This window comes from Coffea arabica, chromosome 1c (genome assembly GCF_036785885.1).
Source record: "Coffea arabica cultivar ET-39 chromosome 1c, Coffea Arabica ET-39 HiFi, whole genome shotgun sequence".
Lineage (NCBI taxonomy): Eukaryota > Viridiplantae > Streptophyta > Magnoliopsida > Gentianales > Rubiaceae > Coffea > Coffea arabica.
In genome coordinates, this window is record NC_092310.1 from 38,308,207 (window position 1) to 38,321,893 (window position 13,687).

Sequence of the window (13,687 nt, forward strand, 5' to 3'; positions counted from 1 at the left end):
TTCCTTCATCAATTCTTGCTTCAAATCTTCACCAAATCACCTCAAAATTTAACCATACTTTGCTAACCACTTGGAGACCCCCCTCAAGCTAGGAAGAGGGCTCGTTTTCCACAGTTTTTCTTGAGGAAAAAGGACCAAAAATTTCTGCTTGGTTCATCTAAGAAAGTAAGTGATGATCAACCTTTCAATTCTTAGTTTATGAAGACTATCTTGCACTTATAAGCTTATATAATCATGTGGGTAGCTTTATTTATGTTGGAAATTGGTGTGTGGGCTCTATGAACTCCCACTATGGCTTGATGGACTGATTTGATGAGTTGTGATGTTATTAATGTTGAATTAGTGTTTAATCTAGTGGAAATAGGTTGTATTGTGGAAGAAAGTTCAAGGGAAGTGAGGAGGGAATTTTTCTGTTTCTGCCCTTGCTATGTCCGTGCACATTGGTGCACCTTTTTGTGGTCCAATTGACTTATTTATGATGTATATATGTTTTGTGGATAGTGTGGAAGGTTTCCACAAAAAATTACGTGATTTGGTTAGCCAAATGTTGTGATTTCGAAAGTTCATCAAAACTGGAATTTTTCCCGTATTGCACTGGCAGTGTTTTTCAAACAGCTGTAACTTTTTGCTCCGATGTTAATATCGAGTGTCGTTTGTGGCACTGGAAACTAGACATTCCCAGCTTTCCAACGGTATAAATGGTTGTCCTGATTCCACCTAAGTAATCCGTGCCAACCTTGTAAAGTTGCTTGTTCTATTTCGCGTCCATACTAGAAGCTCTGTTTTGAGCAGCGAATTGATGCTCAAATATGAGCTAGTTGTGGACAGATTTTTAAAATGATTTCTTCTGAGAAGTTGTAGATTTATGAATGTAGTTTTTAACTCCACCAACTACGCTCAATTTTAAGTTGAATTGAGTGAGTTGTGGCCGGATTTCAAAACTGACTTTGTGACAGAAAACCCTACTTTTGGACTGATTTGTAACCAATCTTGACTTGGGACTTGTTATTCGCAATTCTTGGTGCAAATCATCTACCAAATGTATCTTGAATGTTTCTTAGACATTTTCTACACAAATGAACCATATTTGGGATGTTTTCATTGGCCAAAGGTTTAAGAAAAGAAAACTAGAGGTGCAAGGCAGCTTTGCCTTGGAGATTTGGAAACTTTGATGGTTTTGTTAACCAACTTTCCGAATGAATTTTCCTATAAAATTTGACAGAGGAATAGGCATTATATGGTAGGATAATACTGTCAAATTTGGTGCCATTCCGAGTTCATTTCGATACTCAAACAAAGTCCCAAAATCCGTGATTTAAATATGGAAAATTGGCCTAACGGTCTCAATTTTTCAGCAACTTTGAGCTACTATATCTTAGTGCTCAAAACTCCGATTCTTGTTCCGCTTTTGTATTTTTAACTTTGATTGTAACTCTAATTGATTTTCAAATGTGAGAGGCTAGTTCACATTTTGTGAATTTTGCCGAATTTTCAAATTTGGCCAAAAACCAACCCCGAAACTGCCTCGACAGCCTAAAACAATAATTTTGAGCCAAATTTTGAATGTCTTCCATTTGAAATCATGAAAAAGTGTCTTCTAGGAACTTTTAGTACTCTGGAAGAAGTTTCCAACGGTACCAAGTTTTCAATTTTGGACTTGTAGAGAGTGAGATACGATTTTTCAAAAATCGCTCGACAAATCTGAAATTTCCAAATTTAAAAGAAATTGAGGGTTTCAAACTCTCAATCTCCTTTGATATTGCTGGAATGTTGTATACTTGATTTCAAAGATGAAAAAAATCAGATTTTTGCTTGTGTACAATAGTACAATATTTCTTGATAATTGGGGTTTATGAGTGATAGTTCATTATTAATTGCTCAGGCATTCAAGAGCACCTCCAAGAGAATCTCACGGGAGACGCCTAATCAATCGCTTGTACTTGCTACTTGAATCACTCGATGAGTGTCATGTGTGTGAACTATGTGATATACGTGTTACGTGTTAATTGTTATCAATAATAGAATATTTTGAAAATGCTGAGTCGAGTGTGTATTTTTTCGCACTCGTTCTCATTTAAGTGAAATGTACTTGAATTTCGTGACATGAAATACTTGAATTGCTTGAAGTGACTTGTTAAGTGAATTTAAGTGAAGTGTTTAAGTGTTTGTTTATGCTGTGGCTGCATAAGTCGATCGGAGTGAATCTCCTCGACTCAAGTGGTAAGTGGGGGACGCCTAAATCTCACTAGCTAACCTTGGACTCGAGCCGGCATGGGGTTGGTCGGGCTCCTTGGCGAACCATGAGAAAACAAAACCTTGATCTATTAAGAGATCTTGCTTGGCATACTCGAGCAGTATCGTCCCAAACAAACGACAGGCAGGGCCGATACAGGGGTATGTAAGGTGAAAGGGGACTTGATAAGTGAAGTTCTACGGACTAAATCTACCCGATTGACGGAGTGTCAACTCGTGGAGTTTCGTGATCGTGCAAATGAAAAATATCTCCTGAGAGCTCCTATATCCTTGAATTGTTTCTGTTCACTTTTCTCGCTCGAATTGTTATTTATTGCAATATTATTGCTCTATTTGTTAAATTGGGATTGTTACTTGAACAACGTGCCTGCATGTATGTTCTTAGCCTCACGAGCGTTTTGCTCACCCTGTAGATTTGTTTTCCTTAATAGAGAAGGATTTGGAGTGAAGCTCGGAGAAACCCCTTTTGAATGTACTTTTGTATTTGGGTTTTTCAATGTACTGGGTTAGACTCTTGATTATTATATATTTTGGGATTTGATGTAACCTTTGAGAACTTGATGTAAAGATTGGATACTTGACGTATTTTGGAACTCGTGACGTAAGTTTGAATGTTATTTATGGGAGTGACCTCCCTTTCTTACTTATATCATGTGATGGCTGGTATTTCATTAAGATTGAACGGGAATTGTCGTGAGTCCTGGCGAGAGTTGGGCAGGCGTCCCGCGGATACCCTTTGGTTCGCCTTAAGAAGAAGTGGGGGCGTCACAGTTGGTATCAGAGTTTAGGTTTCAGATCTCTGTAGTGTATCATAGACTTGAAGTTTAGGATGCCGGATTGGGAAACTTGTTAGAAAGTTAAGTGACCGCTTGTGGGACTGATAATTAAAACCTAGATTTGAATTAATGGACAATTGGGAGTCTTAATCTTGTAAGAGATATGTCGGATAGTATGAGATGATCAAATCTAGTTTATTTAGTATACTTGGGCTCATTTAATCTTTAATTTTAATTGTAATGGTAATATTGAACCGTCTCGGGGACGCGTTTCGGTGGCCATTGTCGGAAAGGGTCTAGAGGAGCTCGTTGGAGGTATCACCCAATTCGTCGAACTAGGACTTACTCGTACCCAAATAATGTGGTGTAAATAGTGGTCGATCATCGAAAGTGGCTATTTGAGGAAACTAGGGTAGTTCGAGAGGATAATCAAGGATCGAGGGCAATTGTCGATGCCCAGACTACTAGAATTTCTGAAATAGAGACTGAGATACTTGAAGAGCAAGGAGAAGACAAAGGCTCTTAGCGAGCTGCTTCAAAAACTAAGAACCGACCTGTTAGGGTAGTACATGAAATTAGAGATAAGATGGATAAGTCGATGGTTAGGTGTATTACCTTGATTGAATAAGTGGAGAACCGAAAGATACTCGATAAGTGACATGCGATTAAAACTCCTAGTGCGGTAAATGAAAATGATCCTACTGAAGTAGTAGAGAATTTTGACTCCACCAATCACTAAGCTGGTGACTTAGTTTACTTTAATGGTTTTGTCAAAATTAGTCGGGGTGATGCTTATTCAAAGGCCATTGCATTTTGTGTTTTGCTTGACTATGTTTACTATCTTGTGAAGCAATTGAACGTTATTTATGAGACGCTTGATTTTATTGTTTTATGAGTTCAAACCTATGATTGGGTTGTACTCATTTGCGATTAGTTCAGTGTTTTCCCTTTTGTTTTTGTTTTGCATAATCAAAGTGTCACTTTCAAACTTCGTGTTATGTGCACCCATATTATGTCATGTCTTTATAAATGTTAAATTATAAGCGACCAAAGAAGTGAAAAGGGACCGAGGGCGAGGGGTTGAGCAACACAAGCTCAAGGGGATGATTAGGGAACGACTGCTGGACTGAACCAAAACCCTAAAAATGAAGGAAAACAATCATGTATGGCTGTCCTAGCACGATTAGCTGGGCACCAAAGCTCTAGACCAATAAGTCAATCTAAGAATCGAGAGAGGTGTGAAAATGGAATGATTCTTGAAGTTCGCCTATCTAGTTTTCATGGGAAACCTAACCTCGAAATAGTAAGATTGGTTTGAAAGGATACAATAAGGCACTAGTGAGAGCAATAGGTTACGATTTCTTCTCGAATAACTTTGTAGATAAGTATTGGAAAGTGAACTAAGACATGAAAATTTTATATTAAGGAATAAGGTCCTCTTATCTTGTTGTGATTGTGATTAATGATGGTAATCTTGTGGAGACTTAAGAACTCACCCGTGTTAAGTAGAGAATAGTTAATATTTATATTCTGAGACAACCTATAAGCAAAAGAATGAAAGAGTTATGTGGCTCGAGCTCCCATTATAAATAGCTACTCATTTTGATCCTTTGATTTGCCTGGCAGACTAGTATTTGACTTAAGCCAACTGGTAGGATGACAACTTTGGAAGAAATGCGTAAGGAAATGGAAATTCTTCGGAACGAGGTAGAATTCCAAAGAAAATTGGCCGACTATTGGGAAGGACAATGGAAACAAGAATATGCAGAGAAAACTGAGTTACTATACCAGAATGTAGAACTGGAGAAGAAATACAAAGAAAATCCTCGAACTGGCCAAGCCGCCACTTCTCATGCAAATTGTGGATACTATGGCAAGATTAACTACACTGAAGCCAAGTGCTGGATAAAGCAAGGAAAGTGTCTGAGGTGCGGTAGTATCGAGCATAAGCTTTCGAATTGCCCTGGTACCCCTAGAAAGAGGAAATACTCAACGGCCAGCTAGAGCCGCCACCAAGCAATCGAGTGCCAGAAGGAGGTCTAAGCGTTGGAAGTTTTACGAGTAGGGGTGGTTAACTCCACTCGAGGGATAGAGGTTGTAGTTTTACCCTAAACTAGACTGGCACTTTTGGGAGTTTAATCTTTTGCATAAGGAGAAGTCTTTTGTTATTTTGTATTTTGGCAACTTGGCACGTTTTGCTATAATCTTGTTATTTCCCATTTCTTTTTGAAATGATTTGATAAATCTATTCCAACTTGATGTACCTATTATGATCTTTTTATGAAATATAAAATTTACCTTGCTTTGAAATGATTTCATAACTTATATGTATGGTTGCACTTTGCCCTACACCTCTAGATTGATAATAAGACATGAACGATAATAGACGTGATCGAGATTGTACTTAAGAGCATAGGTAAACTTGAGGTCTTGGAGATAACCAGGGATCGGGACTGAATTGAGAACTTAATTTTGAAGTGGGATCCAATGTTTGAACACCAATCTGAGATATTAAAATCGGGAGATTTGAGTTGGTGAAGGGAAATATTTGATAGATTCAATGAGCCTAACGAATAAGGACCGGATATCATATTTGGAATGGAAGCTGGAGACTATATATATATATAGATTATCGAGACTTGAACGATGTGACTAATAAGCACAAATACTCCGTATCCTCACATAAACGGGAATTTTGATCAATGGCCAGGAGCTGTGAATAAGGAATTTAAAGTAGAACTATTACCAGTTGAGGATCCTAGAAACTGATGTGGTTAACACCGCTTTCAATTTAAGACATGGACAATTTGAATTTTCGGTACACCCTTCGAGTTGACTGATGCACTAGTAGCATTTATGGGTCTAATGCATCGGAGTTAAACCGTATTTGGATGAATCGATGGTGGTATTTGTTGATAATATATCGGTATACTTTAAGGTTTGAGAAGATCACGAAAAACACCTGATAATAGTTTTACAAACCTCTAGAGAGCATCAACTTTTGTTAAGTTCAATAAATATGAGTTCGATTGGAAGAAATAACCTCTCTAGGTTATACAATATCTAAGGAAGGAATTGCTATTGACTTAGCTAAAGTGGAGGTCGTTTAAGAGGAAACGACTAGAAAATCATATCAAAATTTGGAGTTCTTGGAGATAGTCGAATACTACCTTTGGTTTATCAAGGATTTTTATAAGAGTGCAAGACTTGACAAGTTATTTGGAATTCTAAATGTGAGGAAGATTTTGAAAGTGAAAAATGTTTAATCGACGAACTTGTGTTAGCCCTACCGAACTGAGGAGGCAGTTTTGTGATTTATACAGATGTTCACGAGAGAAAGTAACCAACTTATGATTTGGAGTTAGTGGCTGTAATAATGGCATTAAAGAAGTGAGGACATTACCTATGTGAGGTAGACATGAGATCGATTATGTTACTCCATGACTTGGAAGTTAAAATGCCTATTGGGGAAAAATCAAGGTTGATTGCTAGTTGAATGAATAGAAATTCTAAAGTATGGACTGGAAAAATGAAAGTTAGTGATTGATCTGATAGATTTAACCATGAAGGGAATGATGTTGTATTAGGAGTGAATTTCGAGGGTAAAATTCTTTTAAGAAGGGGAGGATGTGAGGACTCGAAAATTTTCTTACTTTTGTCAAATATTACAGGTTTATTTAAATAGTTATTCACCCATTTTCTCTGAATTATTTAATTCAACTATTTAAAATCCATTTATATGGAAAAATGCCTCTCTTATGTTTTTAAAGCATTTTGTTAGAAAATTTACTTTTCGAAAACTCGACTGATGCGAGGACTTGTAAAATTTTCTATTTTAAACTCCTATTACTAGCTCATTTAAATATTTATTTGGCTGTTTATTTCGAATAATTTATTTCAACTCTTTTATATACAATTATATAGAATTATGGCTCACATGTATTTTTTTAAAAATGACTTGATTCCAAAATCTAATTTTGGAAGCTCGTTAAGTGAGAATAGTGAATGCGCGTTTGGAGACAATAACCAATTTGAGAGTACTATGAGCTTTGAAAATTGGAGACTTGTATATTAGTCTTAAAATAAATATTTTTATGTTTAAGTGTTCAAGTGTTAGTTAGCTATACTATCGTTATAAGAATTTCTTGAAAATTTCACTTTATCGTGCGCAAATTGGGAGTACGCATTTTACGCGCGCGATTTAATTGAGGAACCTTAGACCATTATTTTTAGACCATTAAGAGTGAATAATAATTGTATGAATAGAAGTGCATTAGAAGTTTAGTGCACAAGTGAAACAAACTCGAGAGGAATCCAGCACGAAACGCGCGCGTGCGCGCGCGGGGAGAGAGTTGACTTTTGGACTAATTTGAGCCATACATTTTAGCTTCTCTTGGAAGCTTCATTTTGATCAAACTCTCCCTCTCTCTTCACTCCATGACAGCCTGCCACCAAGGAGGAAAACAACACCAAAGTTCTTCATTTTCCTTCATTAATTCTTGCTTCAAATTTTCACCAAATCACCTCAAAATTTAACCACACTTTGCTAACCACTTGGAGACCACCTCAAGCTAGGAAGAGGGCTTGCTTTCCATAGTTTTTCTTGAGCAAAAAGAACCAAAAATTTCTGCTTGGCTCATCTAAGAAAGTAAGTGATGATCAACCTTTCAATTCTTAGTTTATAAAGACTATCTTGCACTTATAATCTTATATAATCAGGTGGGTAGCTTTATTTATGTTGGAAATTGGTGTGTGGGCTCTATGAATTCCCACTATGACTTGATGGACTGATTTGATGAATCTTGATGTTATTAATGTTGAATTAGTGTTTAATCTAGTGGAAATAGGTTGTATTGTGGAAGAAAGTTCAAGGGAAGTGAAGAGGGAATTTTTTCATTTCTGCCCTTGCTATGTCCGTGCACATTGGTGCACCTTTTTGTAGTCCAATTGACTTATTTATGATGTATATATGTTGTGTGGGCTGTGTGGAAGGTTTCCAATAAAAATTACGTGATTTGGTTAGCCAAATGTTGTGATTTCGAAAGTTCATCAAAACTGGAATTTTTCCCGTATTGCACTGGCAGTGTTTTTCAAACAGCTGTAACTTTTTGCTCCGATGATAACATCGAGTGTCGTTTGTGGCACTGGAAACTAGACATTCCAGCTTTCCAACGGTACAAAATGCTTGTCATGATTCCACCTGAGTAATCCGTACCAACCTTGTAAATTTGCCTATTCTGTTTCGCGTCCATAGTGGAAGCTCTGTTTTGAGCAGCGAATTGATGCTCAAATATGAGCTAGTTGTGGACAGATTTTTAAAATGATTTCTTCTGAGAAGTTGTAGCTTTATGAATTTAGTTTTCAATGCCACCAACCATGCTCAATTCTAATTTGAATTGGGTGAGTTGTGGCCAGATTTCAAAACTGACTTTGTGAAAGAAAACCCTACTTTTGGACTGATTTGTAACCAATCTTGACTTGGGACTTGTTATTCGAAATTCTTGGTGTAAATCATCTACCAAATATATCTTGGATATTTCTTAGACATTGTATGCACAAATGAACCATATTTGGGATGTTTTCATTGAACAAAGGTTTAAGAAATGAAAACTAGAGGTGCAAGGCAGCTTTACCTTGGAGATTTGGAAACTTTGATGGTTTTGTTAACCAACTTTTCAAATGAATTTTCCTATGAAATTTGACAGAGAAATAAGCCTTATATGATAGGATAATACTGTCAAATTTGGTGCCATTCCGAGTCCATTTCGATATTCAAACAAAGTCCCAAAATCCGTGATTTAAATATGGAAAATTGGCCTAACGGTCTCAATTTTTCAGCGTCTTTGAACTACTATATCTTGGTGCTCAAAACTCCGATTCTTGTTCCGCTTTTGTGTTTTAAACTTTGATTGTAACTCTAATTGATTTTCAAATGTGAGAGGCTAGTTCACATTTTGTGAATTTCGCCGAATTTTCAAATTTGACCAAAAACCAACCCCGAAACTGCCTCGATAGCCTAAAACAATAACTTTGAACCAAATTTTGAATATCTTCCATTTGGAATCATGGAAAAGTGTTTTCTAGGAACCTTTAGTACTCTGGAAGAAATTTCCAACAGTACCAAGTTTTCCAATTTTAGACTTGTAGAGAGTGAGACGCGATTTTTCAAAGATCGCTCGACAAATCTGAAATTTCCAAACTTAAAGGAAATTGAGGGTTTTGAACTCTCTATCTCCTTTGATATTGTTAGAACGTTGTACACTTGGTTTCAAAGATGAAAAAAAATCAGATTTTTGCTTGTGTTTTAAAACCCCATTTTTTGAGTCTCGATTTACGAGTAATTAATATTCATTTTCGTGAAATTTTCTTAAATTGTACAAGTGTACAATCTTCCTTGATAATTGGGGTTTATGAGTGATAGTTCATTATTAATTGCTCAGGCACTCAAGAGCACCTCCAAGAGGATCTCACGGGAGACGCCTAATCAATCGCTTGTACTTGCTACTTGAATCACTCGGTGGGTGTCATGTGTGTGAACTATGTGATATACATGTTATGTGTTAATTGTTATCAATAACAGAACATTTTGAAAATGTTGAGTCGAGTGTGTACTTTATCGCACTCGTTCTCATTTAAGTGAAGTGTATTTGAATTTCGTGACATGAAATAGTTGAATTGCTTGAAGTGACTTGTCAAGTGAATTTAAGTGGAGTGTTTAAGTGTTTGTTTATGCTATGGTTGCATAAATCAATCGGAGTGAATCTCCTCGACTCAAGTGGTAAGTGGGGGACGCCCAAATCTAACTAGCTAACCTTGGATTCGAGCTGGCATGGCGTTGGTTGGGCTCCTTGGCGAACCATGAGAAAACAAAACCTTGATCTATTAAGAGATCTTGCTTGGCATACTCGAGCAGTATCGTCTCAAACAAACGACAGGCGGGCTCGATACAGGGGTATGTAAGGTGAAAGGGGACTTGATAAGTGAAGTTCTACGGAATAAATCTACCCAATTGACGGAGTGTCAACTCGTGGAGGTTCGTGATCGTGCAAGTGGAAAATAGCTCCTGAGAGTTCCTACATCCTTGAATTGTTTCTGTTTACTTTTCTCGCTCGAATTGTTATTTATTGCAATATTATTGCTCTACTTGTTAAATTGGGATTGTTACTTGAACAACGTGCCTGCATGTATGTTCTTTGTGAGAACCCTGAAAAATATATATAAGCCAGTGCATATTTCAATTTCATTTCTTTTATTCCTTAATAATTTCTAGCATTATTTTTACTTGTTTGCAATTAAGTATGTAAAAACAAGTTTATGTGAAAAATAATAAAATTTTCCTAAGTTATGAAATTTCTTGGTTTTGCTAGACTAAATTAATATCTTTAGAGTTAGATTAATTTTCCGCCTTAACATAAAACGTTGGAATTCTTAGTTGCCATTATGCTAAATTAATGACACTTGAGTCGATAACCTTACTATCTTAAAACAAATTATTTAAAATCCAATGATTAATTCCAATTAGTTGCTAACGTTAAATGTTAATAGGAATTTCCGCGTTAAGATGAAAACCAATGAATTTTAGATAAATATGATACTAATATACTAAACATACTTAAGGCGTGAAAATTTCGATAATTATAGTCTTATCCTTCTTTGTTTTCACAATAACTGCGTAAAAATAATTTTTATGTGCAAACTGACACACTTGTATTAAATTATTATTTCACTTGACTTTATTATACTAAATCGATAAATTTCGAGTTAGACTAACTCTATTTCTTGAGAATAAATTATTGGAAATTCTGATAACTAATTTAATCGCTAAATAATGTTAGGAATTACTAGGAACCTTAATATTAAAGTGTAATCGATAAATTTTCGATAAAAATGGTTTAAGTATACTAGTGTATAATTAAGCGTTCAAATCACACTTGGGGATAATTTTTGGAATTAAGTTAGAATTGAGAATTTAAGTAGAGGTTAGGAAGAAAAGTGAAAAGACTAAAATGCCCCCATACAACCACAACATTTCCATGCAAAACCAAACAATCCCTCTGACAGCATCATAAGCACCGCACCATCCGGCCAATAAGAATTTTCTACCATCTCAACACTCAACCTCCTTCTCAAAACAGCGGCACCATCTCTCTTCCTCCTCATTCCTATATCACAAACCACCATTCCCATTTCCTCTGCACAAATTCCCCTCAGACCACAAACAACATTCCAGTTCCTCTTCACCCTGTAAACATCGACGACAGAGATAGTGAGAGAACAGCCTCAACCGAGAGAGGAAAGAAAACAGCAAGCTGCAATTTTTCTTCTTTTCTCTTCTGTCCAGTCCGCAAGCTAGAACAAAGGAAAGGAAGACACCGCGTGAGACTCACCATTCTGCACTTCAACCTCCATTTCAACCAGCTGCACTCCACCCCAATCGCAGCTGCAACATCAGTCAGGACCAAACCAGCGTGCGAAGCCGAGAGAAAATTTTCAGTTCCCTTGTCGAGTGAGTGAGTCATCGGTGAGGTAATTTCTGGACTAAAGCTAACTGATCAAGGGTAGATTAAGCCATCTAGGGCCCTGCATGTGAAGCTTAGGCGATGAATGATGAATTTAGGAAAAGAAAATTCTGATGTGCGCTGAATCTGGATTTCTGAGAATCGATTAAGAAATGCTTGATGTAATCTGCTTTGTTGTGGTAATCAGAACCTGAGATGATGATTAACTAACTGAAACTTGGATGATTAATACGATTAAGGCCTTGCATGTTGAGTTGTGCGTTTGGATGATTAAATTAGAAGCATAAGAAACCTTGATTTGGAAGGAATGGACTGCCGAGTAGCTGAAATGAAAATGCAGCACTAATCTGTCTATTTGGTAACAATTTGAACTGATGAATGTGATTACTTCACTAATAAGAAGGTGATTAAGTCTTGCATGAGGTCAAGTAGCTCGGCTAACCAAGAAAATAAAATGAAAACAGAAAAATTGTTCCATGCATGATCATCCGAGACTAGTTGATAAAATTTTTGGATTTTAGCGATGTTTGTAGTGTTAAATGAATCCGATGTTGAACTAGAAATGTTAATCAAGTGGTTCAGCAGTTGCATGTTGAATTTGAGCCCCTAAAATAGTGATTTAGCCAAGGAAAAATCTGAATTAAGAACATCTAATTGCTGGAATATAAATGCTGGAATTTTTCTTTGTGATAGCCGAAGGTTGAGTTGGAATCTCAGCTTGGTTTTGAAACTTTTCTCTGAAGCATAATGGTTGAAATGCATGAAATACGTTGTTTAAAGTTTTATAAGATGTATAGATATGAAACACTTGAGCCGTGGGTTGAATTGAACCAAAAATGTTGGAGCAAAGTGCTGGAATTTCTCAACTTAGCCGAGGGAATGAAACTGAAACTTATAGTGGTTTCTGAATTTGTTTTCTTGGAGTATAATGATTGGATATGCTTGAAAAAAAAATGTTGCCATAAGTCTTGCAAGATACTCTGTAGCTTAATAACCATCCTCTGCATGTCCATTTAGTGTTAACAAAGGGGAAAATTAAGGAAGTAATCGTATGTTTAATTGCCAACTGATGATTGTTATACTTAGCTGATGACAGATTAGTATATATATGATTTCTTGGCTGAACCATTTACTGGAATTAAGCGTTATTTGCCTTGGTATATGTTGGTATGAATGTCATACTTAAATGTACGGGTGGTTTGAATAAAAGTCTTATGGTTTTAAAAGAGAAAAAGGAGTTTTTCACAAGTGAAAAATGAGTTTCCAGATTTTCGGATTTCACTGACCAGTCTCAGTAAAATGCTTATATCTTGGTGTAGGAAAATCCGATTAAGGTGCCGTCAGTGGCATTTGAAACTAGAGTCATGGACCTTTGTTCTGTAGAAATTTCATATTTTTCCTTCATGTGTACTGCTGTCCGTGACTCCTCAAAGCAGGCTGTCCTGCTTGAATGTCCTGTTTCTTCATGAAACTGAATTTTGACTTGGATCGAACATTTGGCCTATTTGTGATTTGAATCTCTGAAAAGTGTCTTCTGGGATGTGATAGTACTAAAAATCTATTTTACAACAGTATAACTTTCACAATTGTTTGATTTGTGGAACTAGAGTTATTTAAGAGTTAAGTTAGTCGTGACTTTTCTCTTGGTTTTGAGTTTAATTTCTGTTTGAATTGTGGTAGAAAGTTATTGCTTGATGTCCATAGCTAATGATTGACAAAGCTCTTGGCCATTTGAATGATTTTATAGGTATTAAAGGGTGATGAAATTTAATTGCTGGAATTGCTTGGAGGCCTTACATTTATTTTGATTTAGTTAAGATATGATATGAGCTTGCCAAAACCAAGTGCTAATGATTGACGAAGCCTTGGTCATTTATTTTATTCTTGATCAGAAATGAATCTATCGAAAACTAGGGCCAATGATTGACGAAGCCCTAGTGACTTGCTATTGAAATGTGATTTTGATGTGGTGGCAAACCTGAGCTATAATGTGAATTCGAAGTGGCAAAATTTACGAGATAATGCATCGTGAATCAGAATAAGAAATCCATTTAGTCCTTAGATTTGAGAAAGTTTCAATTAAGCTATTTAAATATATCTTCGTGCTAGTATGGAGCAAGAACACTTAGTATTGTCTGT